This window comes from Cryptomeria japonica, chromosome 3, assembly GCF_030272615.1.
Source record: "Cryptomeria japonica chromosome 3, Sugi_1.0, whole genome shotgun sequence".
NCBI lineage: Eukaryota > Viridiplantae > Streptophyta > Pinopsida > Cupressales > Cupressaceae > Cryptomeria > Cryptomeria japonica.
Window position 1 is genome coordinate 243,995,685 of NC_081407.1, and position 16,323 is coordinate 244,012,007.

Here is a 16,323-nt window from a genome sequence, read left to right on the forward strand (position 1 = left end):
TATGAATTAGCAAATAATTTATCGTTGTATTTAAAATAAAATAAAATTTGGTATTAAAAATGTAATGAGAAGAAAAATTAAATTTATATGAATGTATTTCAGAGTATCTTCTTTTTTGAAAATTAATTTTTTCATAGATATGTACTAATATATACTTTGATGATTTGTTTCAGAAAATTCGATTGAAAATTTTAATGGAAAAAGTAAACACAAGTCTCTTAATGCATTTGAGATAATCAATTCAAGGTTTGATATATCACCTTTGATTATTGGGGATGATGAAAAAGGGAAAATTCAATTTTGAGTTTCACATGAACCTATAATTAGTATTACATCAAATGAACCTATAATTAGTATTGTTAAAAAACTTGGGAAGATTGGGAAGGAGTGGAAATTGACAACCACAAAGACACATTGTACAATGAATATAAAGAGAAAGGAAGCTGGTAAGAAAATGAATATGTTAAGAAAATGAATATGGAGATTAAAGCCATGATATATGAAGTAGGGCCATCATTGTTCAAAATAGAGGTGAGTAGAAAAAGTAGAGATTCACTAGAATATCAACATTTTTATGATCAAGAATTAAAGCCTATGATTAAAGAATTTTTTTTTTTACACCTAAAGGCGGTGATGTATAAAAATCATGGTTAAATAAATTAAAATTTAAATAAAATTGAAAATATGACTTAATTCATTTCTATAAAAACGTTTAGCTGACTCTAAATAAAAAGATGGTACAAATTTTAAGCTATGAGTAATTTTTTATTAATTTAATGTGTTAGACAAGAGGATGAATTCTATTTTCCACTTTGTTTAAATATTTTAATATATAAAAAATAAATTACAAACTTAAATTAATGTAAATAAGTCAATATTGATAAATGAAAAGTAAAGAGTAATTCAAACAAGAGATGTAGAGTACTTAGCTCCTCAAAAGGTGAATAATAATTTGATTGTGATATGTCCCTAGTCATATCTTTGATATTGGTTATTATTATAACATGCATACATTGTTTAAATGACATGTCCTTGGATATTAAAAAATAATTTTATAAGTTCTATTCTATAATTTTTTCTTTCTAGAACAATAATATTATATTTTTTTCATAATCTTATGAATTTTTTTCACCTCATGTGGATATTAAAAAATGATTTAATAAATTCTATTCTCTAATTTTTTCTTTCTAGAACTATAATATTATACTTTTTTCATAATCTTATGTTTTGTTTTTTTCACCTCATGTTTCACTCATTCTACTTTTGAACCTACTTTGACATTGAATTAGCATTACACCTTTAAGGATCATAGTATACTACAATTTAGAATTAAATAAAGAACTCATTTCTGCCTTTAAAATCCTATAATTTATATTACATTTTCATCTAATCACATTTCTAAATGTACCTTTGTTATGATTCTAGTATGATATTACTAATATTATATATTATATGTAATCTTAAGTATAATTTATTTAATACATGAATATGTATTAGTTAAAATTATGAGGTATGTCCCTACATAATTAATTCTAGAAATAATAGTAAGGACTCTCTTCCGTATTATCATATCATATCTTGTTGAGTATATATGTTATCATTTGATATTTGGAGGTCACCTCCTTGAAGTGTTCTATGTTTCTAAATTTTTTTGCATTTATTTCCAACAAATATAGGAAGAGATATCAGAGCTATGATTAGGGCCAAGATTTTAGTTTCCATCATAACTTTCAAACCATTACAATACATTTGATTTTTTTTTTTTGTATTAATAATAAGGATTTCAAAAAGTTACAATTATACAAGAACGAGTCCGGGCCTCATAGAGGCAGCAAAAAGAGAGTATGAGGCATGGCCTCCCGGCAAGAAATGTGATAGATTTTTTTTTAAGTTTTAAGGAATGTGATAGATAAACGTTTAGAAACAACAAGATAATTTCAAGGTAAGTTTTACAAAATTTATAGTTATCTTACTCTTTTTTATAAAATTTCTTTATCAACTACAATTTTTTGATTTATTGAAATAAAAATTAAAATTTTTGGAAAGATTTTAATAAATCAGAGAATCTTATATATTTGTAATATACTATTGATAATCAATTATATGCCTTAATTTAGTGGTCAAACTATAGTCAAGATTCATTAAATTTTCATTAAAGGTTGTAATTTTTAAATATTTGTTTAAAATTTACAATTTTAGAAATCTTATTAAAAATTAGGTAAATTAATTGTTAATATATTCCTTAATTCAATGGTAAAATATTGGGTGAGAACTTAAACATCAAATTTTCTCAAAACAAATATTTTTCCTACCTTAATAGATATTAAAATAAAAACATAATTGAAGCCATATTAGGATTTGAGGACCTATCTATCCATACAAAATCCAAGGACCCATTTTATTTTCAATCTTATAAAATTAAGTTCATAATTCCACAAGGAAATGAAACAACAATACATTATTTTAAAGATAAAACACTTGACTCACTTGTATAATCTATAAATGAGTGTTTAGAGAAGTTTACAAAAGAATCATTATCATAGTTAAAATATCAAAGAAACCACCAAGTTTGGTTCAACCATAATAAGCCAAATCAATGGATAGGAGAACATTTTAAAGATTAAGAATCATGGTTACAAAAAAATCTAAAATAAATTAAATTTAAATTTAAATTTTTACAAAGATACACATTAGATAATATTTATAAATAACTTTCATAATTTCTAAAACTAATTAAATATAAAAATTATTTTCACGTATCAGAACTAGCTCATTCATATATTCTATAAAACAACTAATTTGACACAATCTATATGAATCCCATTAAAAATTTTGTCATTTCCATAATTTAAATTTTAAAAAAATAATGACACAAAAACATTTACCATCACTAAAATCTGAATTCAATATTAAATTAAATTTAAGAAAATAAATCTTTCACAAATTATATAACATTTATAAATAAAATTATATTTAACATAAAATGAAAAGATCATTTAAAAATTATGAAAATTTTAATTTTGTTCCATAAAAATAATAAATAGCCTTTTTAAGAGAACTATCTTATAAGATTGACCAATTGACTTTGATATGAAGTTTTTATTAATCTTGAGTGTTTTCAGATTAGATTTTGTATGAGTTTTTTAACAAACATTTCAGATCAGACTTCGTGATCCATCATCACGATGAGAAACAAAGAGAATTTAGAAGTGAGAAGATGACCAAGAAGCAAACCAAGTGAATAAAAATAGGGAGGGATGAGGCACAAGGATCGAGGAAGGCTAACAAGGCTACCACAAAGGAACAAGGAAGAGAACAAAATAAAAAAGAAAGACAAAAAGAAAAAAATAAGAATAATAAAAATAAATGAGAAACAATTAAAAATAAAATAAAAAGACCCATACAAACTAACATAAATTAAGATAACAAGAAAATAAAGGAGAGAATAAAAAGACCTTGAATAGGGGACGAAGGGATATAGGTACCTAGGATGGATGGAAAGGATGAAATGCTAGGTGCATGTTTGGATGTAGGTTTGGTAGGGATACCAACGTCTTGAGGAATGTCACTAAGGTCATGACCATTAATATTTTATTTAACATGGAGGGGTTCTTTCTCATGAAGGTCTACCCCTTTACCTTTATGAATATTTTGACCTATAGGGTACTTTTTGCTTCGTGAAGAAGCCACTAGTCCATTATGAAGTGGATCAGATTGGGCCAAAGTGGAGGAACCAATTGTGTGTGTAGGGGGTTCATGAACATCTTGCACCAACATGTTAGAATCATGAGAGGGATCAATATCATTAGGGGGACTAGGATCAACGATAGGCTCTTCATGAGATGGAATGGGAGGAATAATGAGATCATCAAAAGAAATGATATCTTGGGGTGTATATGGAGGATTAGGACATGGAGATGGAGGAACAAAGGAATCTAGTGGAGGATGTAAAGGGATGATAGCGTCTTGTGGTGGACATGAATATGAAATGATACTTTTATCTTGACAAGGAGGAAGATCATTGGATTCCTCTTTAAAAGTACTTTGCTTTTGAATTTTAACGAGATCATCGAAAAGGATGGAAGGAATATCTTGATCATTCTTAGGAAGTGGAATGTTAATTGGATTTGAAAAGGTGTCATGTTCTTGGATAGGCATAGGGGTATCATCATGAGTTACTGGGAGGATGGGATCTAGGTCAATAATTGGATGGGATGATAAGGTTTCATGATCTTGACATTATTAGTTTTAGGACTCATTTCTTGGTGCTTTAAATCATCTTCTTGACATGGGGTATGATTTGGGATATGCATGGGGGATTCTAGCAAGGAATCAATGATCTGAAACGAGAGAGATGTAATTTGAATGGGATCATTGTAAATAGGTTTGATGAGAAATGAAGTGCATGATGGCATTGTGTGTAGCATTTGTGAAGCATGAAGGGGGCGTGCATCATGAATTGGATTATCTTGGTAATCAATTGTGGATAGCCCTTGGGGGATTTCATCCTTGGGTGTATCATTTGATGAGTATGATATGGAAGGCTCTTGAAAATATTTGAAAGGTGTAGGAATAGATACAACTGGAGAGTCAATTTTCTTATGGGGGGATGTGCCATTTCTAGACATAGGTGCATGATTTTAATCTTTCATAGGAAAATCACTTAGGAATCTCTTTAAGGGTTGTGTAATAAAGCCACCTTTCTTTGGAGATGCATTTGAATCCTTGCAAGGTTTTGACATTGGTAGGTTTGTATTTTGAACTTGTTTTGGGACTTCATGAAATTGGTTTGACATGTTTGAAATGTGTCCTAGTGTGAGTTGTAGCTTTCATTTTTGAATTTCTGGTTGTAGTTGTTGATACTGTGTATGTTTTTGATACTTGACAATTGGTTGGACCAATTGTTGACATTGTGTGTTTGGTTGAGAATATTGTTATAATTTCACCATTGATTGTGTTGGTTGAAAATATTAGACTATTGTTTTCATATGTTGGATCATTGGTTGCATTGGTTGGAAATGTTGGACCATTGGTTGTGTATGTTGGATCATTGGTTGTTGATTCAATATTTGATTGAACGAAGTTTGATGAAATGATGTTTGAATTTGGACTTGGTCGAATGAAGTTTGATTTGAGATTTGGTTGAAGTTTCTGCTCGTTGCTTAAAATATTTAATCATCTCTATTTGAGAGATGGGAGATGGTATGTTCGATTTTTTGATGAGATCTTTATCATCAATTGGCTCAACTTATACCTTAAAATTTTTGAAGCATTTTCATCATTTGCGATCTAGTTCTTTTGACTGTTTTTCACTTTTTGTTCTATGATCTCTTTTAATTGAGCTAGTTTCTCCTCCAATTTTTGTATTTGGACACTTGTTTCATCATAAAATTTTTGACTAATATTGCCTTGTTGTTGGATTCGATAGAATTGTGTTTGCCTTGGATTAAAACTTGATTGCATTGTGTTATTCATTGGACCATTCATTAGTTGATATGTCAAACTTTTTTGCATCATAAGAGCTTGCAACCTTGTTTCAATAGACATGTCACTGTGCAATGCTACTAATGGAATTGACAAATGTAACCTAAAAGGAAAACAATACAACTTATGTTTTTGATCTTTTTTGAATTTTTGAAATGAAAATGAAATGCATTTAAGCGTAACTTTAGAAAATGACGATGCAACCTAGGGAAATAATGCAACCTATGTTTTTGTTATTTTTCAATATTTGGTCAAACTTTGAAATGCAAACCTAAAGATACAACCTTAGGAAATTGAAATGAAGTCAAGACCTTAGAAGGACAAGAGGACAAATGAAAAAGTAACAATGTCTCACATATAAACTTGGATACTAAGCTAGGTTTGACAAAATGATATTGACAAAAGGGTAATTTTTTTTGGAAAAGGTCAAGCCTCCCTAAAAACAACTCAGGGTTTAATCTAAATTTTTGATTTTGGAAATTTGACAAAACCAAATTTTGAGACTATTATTTAAATTGACTATGATAATGACAAGGACCTAAGGATGTGATATAAATATGATAAGGTCTCAATATATGGTATCATCTAAGGATATGATATGATAAAATTGATATGAACCAAGGATATGAATGAATTTTTTTGACAATGTTAACCTAAGACAAGACCTAGGGTTTGGACTATGCAATGATAAAACCAATGTGATATGGATATGTGAGGACCACTGACTTTGGAAATGCAAAATGCAACCTAAGCTAAGACCTAATAATGCAATGAAGAATTAGGAAAATGATCTTAAACCTAAGTCCAAAATGAGGATGCTTGTAATGAAATGGACTAAAATGAAGGGTAATGACAATGTGTCCTAAGACCAAAATTTGAACCATGCAAAATCTAGCCCTAAGTGACATGAATTTTGAAACAAGGATACCCCATGTTTTCATAAGCTATGTTTATAAAATATTGTCAAGTGTTAGATGGGTACTTTGAAACTCTTTGACCAAGTTTGACTTTTCTTCGAATCTTGTTTGGACAATTTTTTGGGTTTGATAACCAACTTTGATAATGACTGCTTTTGAAATTATTATTTTTGTCAATGTTTGTAAGGCTGATTATGTCCTCTATTTATGATTCAGTTTTAACAAGCATGAAATACAAGATGTTTATTGACTTTGATAAAAGACATTCGTGTGCATTCGACAACAAATTCTAAGGCTAGAAAGGACAATATCTATTGGATTACCATTTGAGTCTACTCTCAACTATGCCTACTCATAGAAGATAGCCTAGGAACTTGGTAACATAGGCTCCCCACCATGACACTCACTTTGGGCATACCAAGCATTGAATTCCTTAGGTCATCACTTCCCAAGGAACTGCTATATCTACTATGAGCCATGAAAGTGTAGGATAGTTTTAGAGGTTCAACCTCCTATGCCAGCAAATAGAAGTTTTTTGTCTTTAAAAACAAAGGGTTGTAGTTAAGGCATCCGTTTGAGTGGTCATAACCAACAGTGTTTTCTACTCTATTAAAGGAGGCCTCCCAGCCTACAAAGGTTACACTCTACAGGTTTCTATGTGCCACGCAGACACTAAGGGATCCATGACACCATTATGATAACATGTAATACTCGTTGCTTGCAAATTTTGTCACAAACGCATTTGATTATAGTGGTTTGAAAGGGATTGGATTTAGCCTATTACCACTTAGGTCATTACCTCTCACCCGACCTTATAGGCTACTTGGGAGGAAGGCCCTCTAAAGGTTAACACATGCTAAACATCTAAATGAAAACATGACAAGAACTTATTCATCAACGTTTATAAATCAAAATGTGCACTAATCTAAAAAATGTAAAAACTTTGTTTTTGGATAATGTTCTTTGACCATGTCTTGCACCAAATGAGTTAGTAGTTTGTGCCTTGGTCTTCTTCAGCTTTTGCCAAGTTGTTGCACAGATAATTAGAAGCATGGAAAACTAAAATACTAAAAATATAATGAAATTGACATGATTTGTAAACCAAATCGAAGATTTATACCTTAGGCTCTGCCCTTTCACATGTGTAAGAACTTGGCACACAGGCAAAATAAGTTAGCACACATGCATAAGAAGTTGGCATGCATGCACAGGAAGTTGGAACACATGCATAAGAAGTTGGCACAAAAGTGCAAGAGTGCAGTACACCTACAAAACAATGATAATTAGTTAGACAAAGAAGAAATTGTACAAAATTAGACACTTTGAGCATGAAAACCCTAAGTTTGATAAAATTTGGCATAATTGACTTCAAAATTAACTATTGTTTCGATTATTTTGATCAATTTTCAAAGACCCATGATGGATATATGCCTAATATAGCCTTGATGCAAACATCAAGTCCTACAATGCACAAGTTTGCAATGCTTAAAACTAAAATGCAGGACTTAAGACCCTAGAACCCTAATAGCCCTAATGTGAAAGATTGTTGTTCATTTCCATTCCTAATTAGGCTATGTGAGTTCATACAAGATTATCTAACCCTAATTAAGCTAAAGATGATGAAATTGAAGCAAATTGTAAAGTTTGTGTTCATTTTAAAGCCCAATTTGAAGTGCTTTTGTTCTTAAATTAACCCTTATTTTTATAAAAAAAGAAGTTTGTATGATTGTTGTTCATTCACCAAACATTAATTAATGTTAGATGAATTCATTTTATTCCATTTAGATTAATAAATAACCCTACCTTAACCTTGCAAATTTGAAAAAATAAAAAAAGAAACCACAAATTCATTAATTGCAAAATGTGATAAATCCTCGCATAGGCGCAATAAGTTGAAGCACAAGTGCAAGAAATTCAAGCACATGCATAGGAAATTGAACCGCATGTGCGGGAACTCTCTACACAGGCGTAAAAAGTCCCTACACAAGCGCATAAGGCTTGAAACACCCTAGAAAGGCTCATTTTCTTGAAATTTAACCCTCAAAAACTCAATACAACTCAAAAGACAGAAGATTAGCTATGTTTTTCACATTGGATTCACTAGAAAATATACATAGGAAATGAGGGAAAAATAATCAAACTACATAATTAGGCTACCACAAACCTAAAATGCAATCCTAGTTCAATTAATAAAAGAATGGAAAATAAACATAAAAAATGCAAACCATGAAAAGAATAGGTGTCTCCTCCGTTGAGATCCATTGTTATTATTTCACTTTCAACTTTGATGTGGATATCACCTACAAATGCAAATGCAAGTGAAAATAAAATTTACAATGAGAGATGAAAATCATAGCATAAAGTTAGTCTAATCGTGGTTGAGATTGAATGAGAAAATACACCAATTTATAGACAATTTGATGAGGAAAATCATAAAATTAGAATGATTGATTCGAAAAGGTAAATTGATTTCAAAAAGGCATAATTGAATGACTAAATTTATGACAAATTGATTGATAAATTTCCATGTAAAAAATATGGCAAATTGAGAGCAAATTATGCACATAATTTGCTTCATGACATATGGTATGATTGAGGAGAAATATCTTTCAAATCATATGAAAATTGTAAGCATGAAAAGTGGAGCCCAAAATTGATGGAGAAATTAGTGGGAAAAGTTAGTAGGGAAAATTAGTGGAAATTCAAAATTCTAAAATTAGCAAATTAGGTGGAAAAGGTGAAATTAGAAAAATTAGGAAAAAAAAAATAGGAAGAGGTGACATTAATTAATAAATTGTCATTTATTAATTAATCCACAAAGATAAGTTAGTTAATTAAATGAAATATTTAATTGTGACATGAAGGACCTAGGAAAAGAGAATAAATTCACTTAACCTACCAAGGGATGTTAGTAGGATTAAATGAATAAATCATTAAACCCTAGGAGAAACTAGGTCATGAAAAAATCAAAGATAATAAATGATAAGATTGTAAGGTTAAAATAACCAAATGTCAAGGATTCAAAAACTGACAAGAAATCAACATTGATTGACTGGAGATCAATGACAAATTGATGAAGATTGAGAAAAGGACCAAATGATAGATGACAAATGATAAAGGATCAATTACTAATCAATCTAAAATTGATGAGAAATTGTTGATTTATTGAGATCGATGACAAATCGATCAAAGATTGAGAAAAGGTCAATTTGATGATGGTTGACTTGATACTGAGATTGAAAAACATTGATCTTAACATGAGATTTATTTTGGTCTTGTTGGTTATACATTTGGTCATCTTGAATGGGAATACTTGGCTTTTAGAAAAGGGACAACGATGACTAAGGCATAGAGATATCTCCAAATCCATGTCCACTAGTACTATTATCATTTTGGTTAACCTCCTTAAGTTTAGACACATCAAAATTGGGAGGTAATTTGACACCACTTTGAGAAAGCATAAGAAAGTAACGTTGTGGGTATTGATGTAATACAAAATCAAATATCTTATTGCACCTAGAATCAACCATAAAGTCTATAATTTGTACCAAGGTTGGAGAATCATCCTTTGAACCATTATTATAACATCAGTTTCTAAAGGACTTGGTATTGTAAAACTAATCCTCGTCATAAGAATAGGGATCCATATTTTGAGACTTTTGAGCTTCTTGGGCTTCCCTCTAGGTTTTTGGGCTCTATTTTCAACCATACAAAGGAAAGGTTTGACCTAAGGGATGGTATGGAAAGATGACAAGAAGGATGGTAGAGACTAGGTTATGACAAATGAGCAGAGTGAAGAAAAGTGAAAATTTGTCTTGCAAAGTCCTAAGATGAGACTCCAATAAAGACAAGATTAGGAGTATGATATATAGCTACAAATGAATAGCTCAAGAAAGATATGAGTTCTTATGAGATGATAAATTCCAAGGGAAGCTAACTTAACTCAAGAAACTAAGATGGTATCCTAGCATAAAAGATGATAGATCTAAGCAGAAAACCACCTAGTGATGTTAAGGTTGATGCAAGATTATGAGTATAAAAGATAACGTTTTGATTTTGACAAGATTGGGTTGGATTAGACCTTTAAAGGGGAATGATAGGAAATATTAGAAAAATTTATGGTAAAATTAATAATTGAATGAGCATGAATCCTATGTAATTATCTTAGAGGCTCTTAAATCTCTTTAAACAAATACATAGTGAAAAAGACCAGGCACATGACAAGATTGCTCAAATATGCAATAGGGCCATCCAAATATGCATTGGGTCTGCTCAGACATGCGACAAAATCTACCACATATGTGTGTGGATAAGGCAAGTATATGCCAAGATCTATCATAGACGTGATTTTGGTGAAAGGTTTGCCTAAGTGTGTTTTGAAAATTGAAATCCTGACCAAATATAAATGTCTGATGATTAACATGGCAAGAAAACACTGCAAACAAAATGACAAAATGACTATTTATGTGTTGAATAACAATAATATTATGGCCTAAGATCCTCAAAGCCTAAATATCCATTCGTCTTATCGCAAAAGAAGACACACTAAATAATCTTTACACAAAGGAAGACATGCTAACTCACTTGGAAATTCTATTTACTCAAATGTGAAAAATCCTAAAGGAACATTGACATTCTTGTCTTTGCAAGATATGATAGGTAGGGGGCTCTAGGATTAGAAGCATGATCCTATCACCCTCTTTTTCGAAGCTATGTGTAGCTTATACAACTTGTAAATTTTTGTGTCATCTGAAGGGATCCATATGGTGAGTAACTTTAGGGCACATGATCCACATTCCTTGCCCTGAATAAGCCACAAAAAATATGAATCAAAATGGTGGGCTACTGCAACAAAACATTTAGCCACTACTCATGAGACTTGTGTGCCTGCACTCATTGGTAAGCCACTTAAGGGTTTGGTAAACCCTGTGTGGCTCTAAGTCTACCATCAAATTGACACCAATGACATACATCACCAAGTCAGGCTCCAATTTTCACATTTATCACTTATATAGTGGGCCAAAGGAAAAGCTTCTTTGGTTCATTTCCTATTGAGTGATCACTTCTACAAAGGTTGACCTTCTATAAAAGAAAAAAAGGATATTGTGATTTTTCTTACACCCAAGGTCCATGAGGGTGAGGGGAGAGGATACTTTAAAACAATTATGGGTTCTAAACACAAAGCACGAAAGAAAACAAGACATGACAAACAAGAGTTATTTTTAAACTACGAAATCCAAATGTGAGCTAATCTAAGAAAGAACAAACACTCAACTAGCTACCCCTACAAAAGCACAAATTAGTAGTTGAGAGAAAAATAACCCCTTTAGATCCTACAAGAAACGATACGTGGTTCCCAAAAGAGGTGCCTTCTAAAATTGATGGAAAAACTTCCCCACTTTGTTAGTACTAAAAAGGGCTAGCCAAATCCTTACCAAATCTAGAAATGCAAAAATCGAATAATAGAAAATAGAGACACTATAATATGGTGTTATTGTGTGTTATTTGAGCTAACCAATATCAGGAGTAAGCATTGTGTTTCTAGTTTTCTATTGTAATTGTGTTACTATTATTTCTATTATCAAGACACACTATTGTATTTCTAATTGTGGTCACAATCATAGCAAAGTATGATAATGGGTTTCTATCGTCTTTAATGTGAAAGAAAGGTTCTATAATTTTATCTTTGTTGGTTAGCACAATTTGCAATCTATGTTATCTTTGTGAATGTATAAATTGTAAATTCGTAGTTATGATTTATGCTATTATTATAGCCCAATTTAAATGCAACTCAAACTATATTACATATAAGAAGAAGCTCTACTAATTATCTCACATTTGTGGTTTCATTTGTGGATTTGGGTTTATGTAAAATTAGTTTAAAACACTAAATTGTTAATATTTGATTCCCATAAATGATTTTAAGTTTGTTAAATTAGATCAAAACATTTAAATCTATAGTCTATCTTCTTTTTTTGTGAACCCGACTTGCAATATTAGATTTAATGTTATTGAGTAAATCCAATGCAATTCCTTTTTTTTCAAATTTATAAAAATAAGATGCAAAATATGTAAATATGGAAACATATCATTTAAAAGAATGTTGACATATGACAACAATTTTTTTTAATACCATTTAAATAATAATGTATTGGAAACAAACAACTTGGAGTAATTCGCATCTAAACTGTTGTCAACAAAAGAAGACCATACATATAACACTGTAATATACATCAATATATAAAACTATTCTACTGGAGACTTGTGCAACCTCTATCAGATACTTCTTCACTGTATATTTCAGCTATGACGCAACTTATGCACTACGTATATCTAAACACTAATGCACATGCCACTTAATCCCCTTTTCATACAGAATCTATCTCTATGCATATGATATGCATGTGCCGTATAGTATGTTTGAATTTGAGCGTTAAATATAATGTATGAATATAATCATGAACAAAAGAAGATTGAAGTGCCTCCACAATGCACTGTATGAGGATATATGAAAATATACAGCCTTTCATATGGAGCATTTCTATACACATGGCCTTGCATATAATTGCATTCAGCTTTTTGTAAGGTACATACTACGTAGTTCATGTGGAGCATGAATGAGTTGGTGCTCATGATTTTTTAACTTATGTTGTGTCTTATTTATGGCAAGATATGGTGATATGCTTGTTTGTTTAACCCATGTCGTAGCCATTCACAGAAGTTTTAGTACCATACACAGAAGAGTTTGCCCTACGCCCATGAACCTTCCAATAAATAGCAATTAGTCTCAAATGATTGTCTTAATTCACGCACACTAACTGTCGTTTAATGGCTCATTAAGAATAGTATCAGTCATTTCTATGATTCTATCCATTGTATGTTATACTGGTTTTCTGCCGTGTAAGTATCAAGATCACGTGGAGACATTTGCCCCATGTCTTTCCATGTCTTCCGATTTCATTGGCACGTTCTCTTTTGTACTTGATTTAAACATTACAGGTTTCAATACAAACAACCAGCACAATTTTATACCCTAGCCTTTCAATTTTATGCTTTTATTTTAATTGTTGCTTTAATGGTATATGTTGAAATTAAATATTGTTGTTTTTATGTTGAGATATATTTATAAATTGTGTTGATGATTTGTTATTCTAATATTCAAACAATCAACAACAATTGTAACAATTCATATATATTTTTCAATTTTCTAGTTTCATTCTATTTGAAGTATTTATAATGTACATATTAATATTATTTATTATTAATTCTATACTTTTTCATTTCGTTATCTAAGTAATCAACAACAATTCTACATATGTACGCCCTTTTATACTTTCATTCTATTTGAGAAACTTATAGTTTACCTAAGATTATTTATCGCTAACCTGAAGTAGAATATATTGATGAATTACCTGTCATTGCAAAATCACTTCTTTTTTTTTTTTCAAATGTTTGAGTATATACTTTTTTACATAACCTCTATATATTGTTGCATGTTATGCCTTTTATTCCTTTAGTAATATTCTTTGTAAAAATAGAATTAGTGCACACATCTTTTACATATTCCTTTTCGTACATCACCACGACATTACTTCTATTGTGCAATTGCTACTTTTTCTTAATCACTTATCTTTGTTTTATCCATTTATCATATAGTTGGTATTATAGTCGAGGAAGGTGTGATTGAGCATAACAAAGAAAAAGATGTGGGTTTTGATGAAAATTATATACATTTTCTTCAATCACAAGTTGATATTATCATGTAAATTCTCCCATCTTGGCATGATTTTCCTCCCAATTTCACTTTATATTATATCTCCATTGGTATATTAAAATTCCCAATCTTGTCATGCTCTTCACTTTTTTCTAACCATCAAAAGTTACCTCTTTCATTGGGACTTCAAAGTTTCCCATAGCATCATCTCTTTGCCAAGATAGACTCCATCACAAACCCTCATTAGAGAGGTATACTTCTGTCCATTGACATGCCTGCATTCTAAACCTTGAATGATTTAGGAACTATTATAGTAATAACTATTGTATGACCTGCAAATTAATGAATAATTATCATATCAATACCTAGTGTGTAACCTAAAAAATAAGAAATCTCATGGCCTTTCAAATGATATGCTAGAGAGATTATCACTAATATAAATCTCACCTAACATGTCTAGATATATTGTCGAGAGAAATGTCATGCTAGTATACATACAATAAGCTAGACGCACAAGGCATGCATAGATTATACAAAAAGTCCTCTCCACTCATTTGTGCCACATCTTAATCTAAAATTATGTATACTTTGATAAATGAGTCGTATATACTTGTTGTTTAATCTAAGGTAGTTGAAATGTATGACCTCAACATGTATCTAGCATGTAACTAGATAATGGATGATACACCCTATCTTGAATAGCGGTGTGATAGATTTCACATTATAGATAATAGAACAATTGGCTTTATTTTTCCTCCCAAACCCAACCTTTTCAAGATCATAAAAAAGGCTCAGAACAACTAGAAAACTTAATTTTCTCAGGTTTATGATCTTATTAGTGGTAATAAGGTTTATCTCCGAACTTCTATTTTCCTGATCCAACATGACTAGGAATAGGTGTATTATCTTCATGCATTGGAAAATGTATCACTACATATTTACATAAAGAAAAGGGAAACACAATATTTTAAATCCATGCAAAAAAATATTCTAACCATCTAGAGTATAGAAAAAGAGATGCAATAGAATATATACACTTACTCATATTATAATCCCTAACTCTATTTTAATATGTGAAGTTGGGAAGCATGGCTATGGAATTAAGATATTAAAAATGTAACAGTTGTTGATCAACCTAACATGAGCCAAGGATTGACTACAACCAAATATCTTTCTACATAAGAGAGACGTTATTTAATTCTATGAAGCTAAAGGATTCATTAGATGCATGAATGAAACTAGTGCAATATGCAATTAGGAAACCTTTTATATAATGGAAAGGGTGAAAAACTAGATGAAATATGATGAAAGAATAAGACCACATGACAACTAATTTAATCCTATGATATGAGACACATAGAGAAGCTGCATAAATAGTCTTAAGTATGCAAGAGAAAATGGAACCTAATATGGAATTACTTAGTTAATATACTATATTTACAAGTCAACACTAATACTCCCCTTCCTTATTCCACCCCTCTCCCCTTAAATGCAACTAAGGATTTTTAAAAACATATGTTAATATATAAGGATTGGTCCACAAAATATATATAATAGTCATGAAAAAATCCTCCTATGAAGATAAATCATATATACTAGAAATATCCTACAAAATTAAATCATTGGAGGCCATAAAAATAGTAAATTGTGAAGAAGAAAGAGATGGAGGAGATGGAAGCTTAATGAAATCCTCAAGATTTAAGGCTGATGGAATAACATAGAGTTTAAAGTGACCAGACTTATCCATAGGAATGTAATTCAATGTAGATACAAGAGTATGATTGTTAGTCAAAGGAACTATAAGATTAGTAGGGTAAAATTTTAGAAATGTGAATAAGTGAGATGCATGATGGCCACACCAATACACTATGTAGCTTTGTTAGTTAATGGGTAGAAAATTGAATTCTATAAATCTTTATTGAATTATAAGCTTCATGAAATATTTTTAACTTCACATTTGTAAGTCTTCAATAAACATGTAGATCACTAAGCTATACTTCAAATACAACTAGTCCCACTTTTTGTACTAACACATCTAGGTCTTTCCAACGTAATAAGAACACATCTAAGTTATACATGAATGCGCTAAAATTAATAAAATTCATTACTCCACAAGAAATAGTGATCTACCTATGTGCAATTTTGCACATTACACATGTAAGAATTTTCCAATAATACCAAGCTATAGAGCCCAATGAATAGAACAAT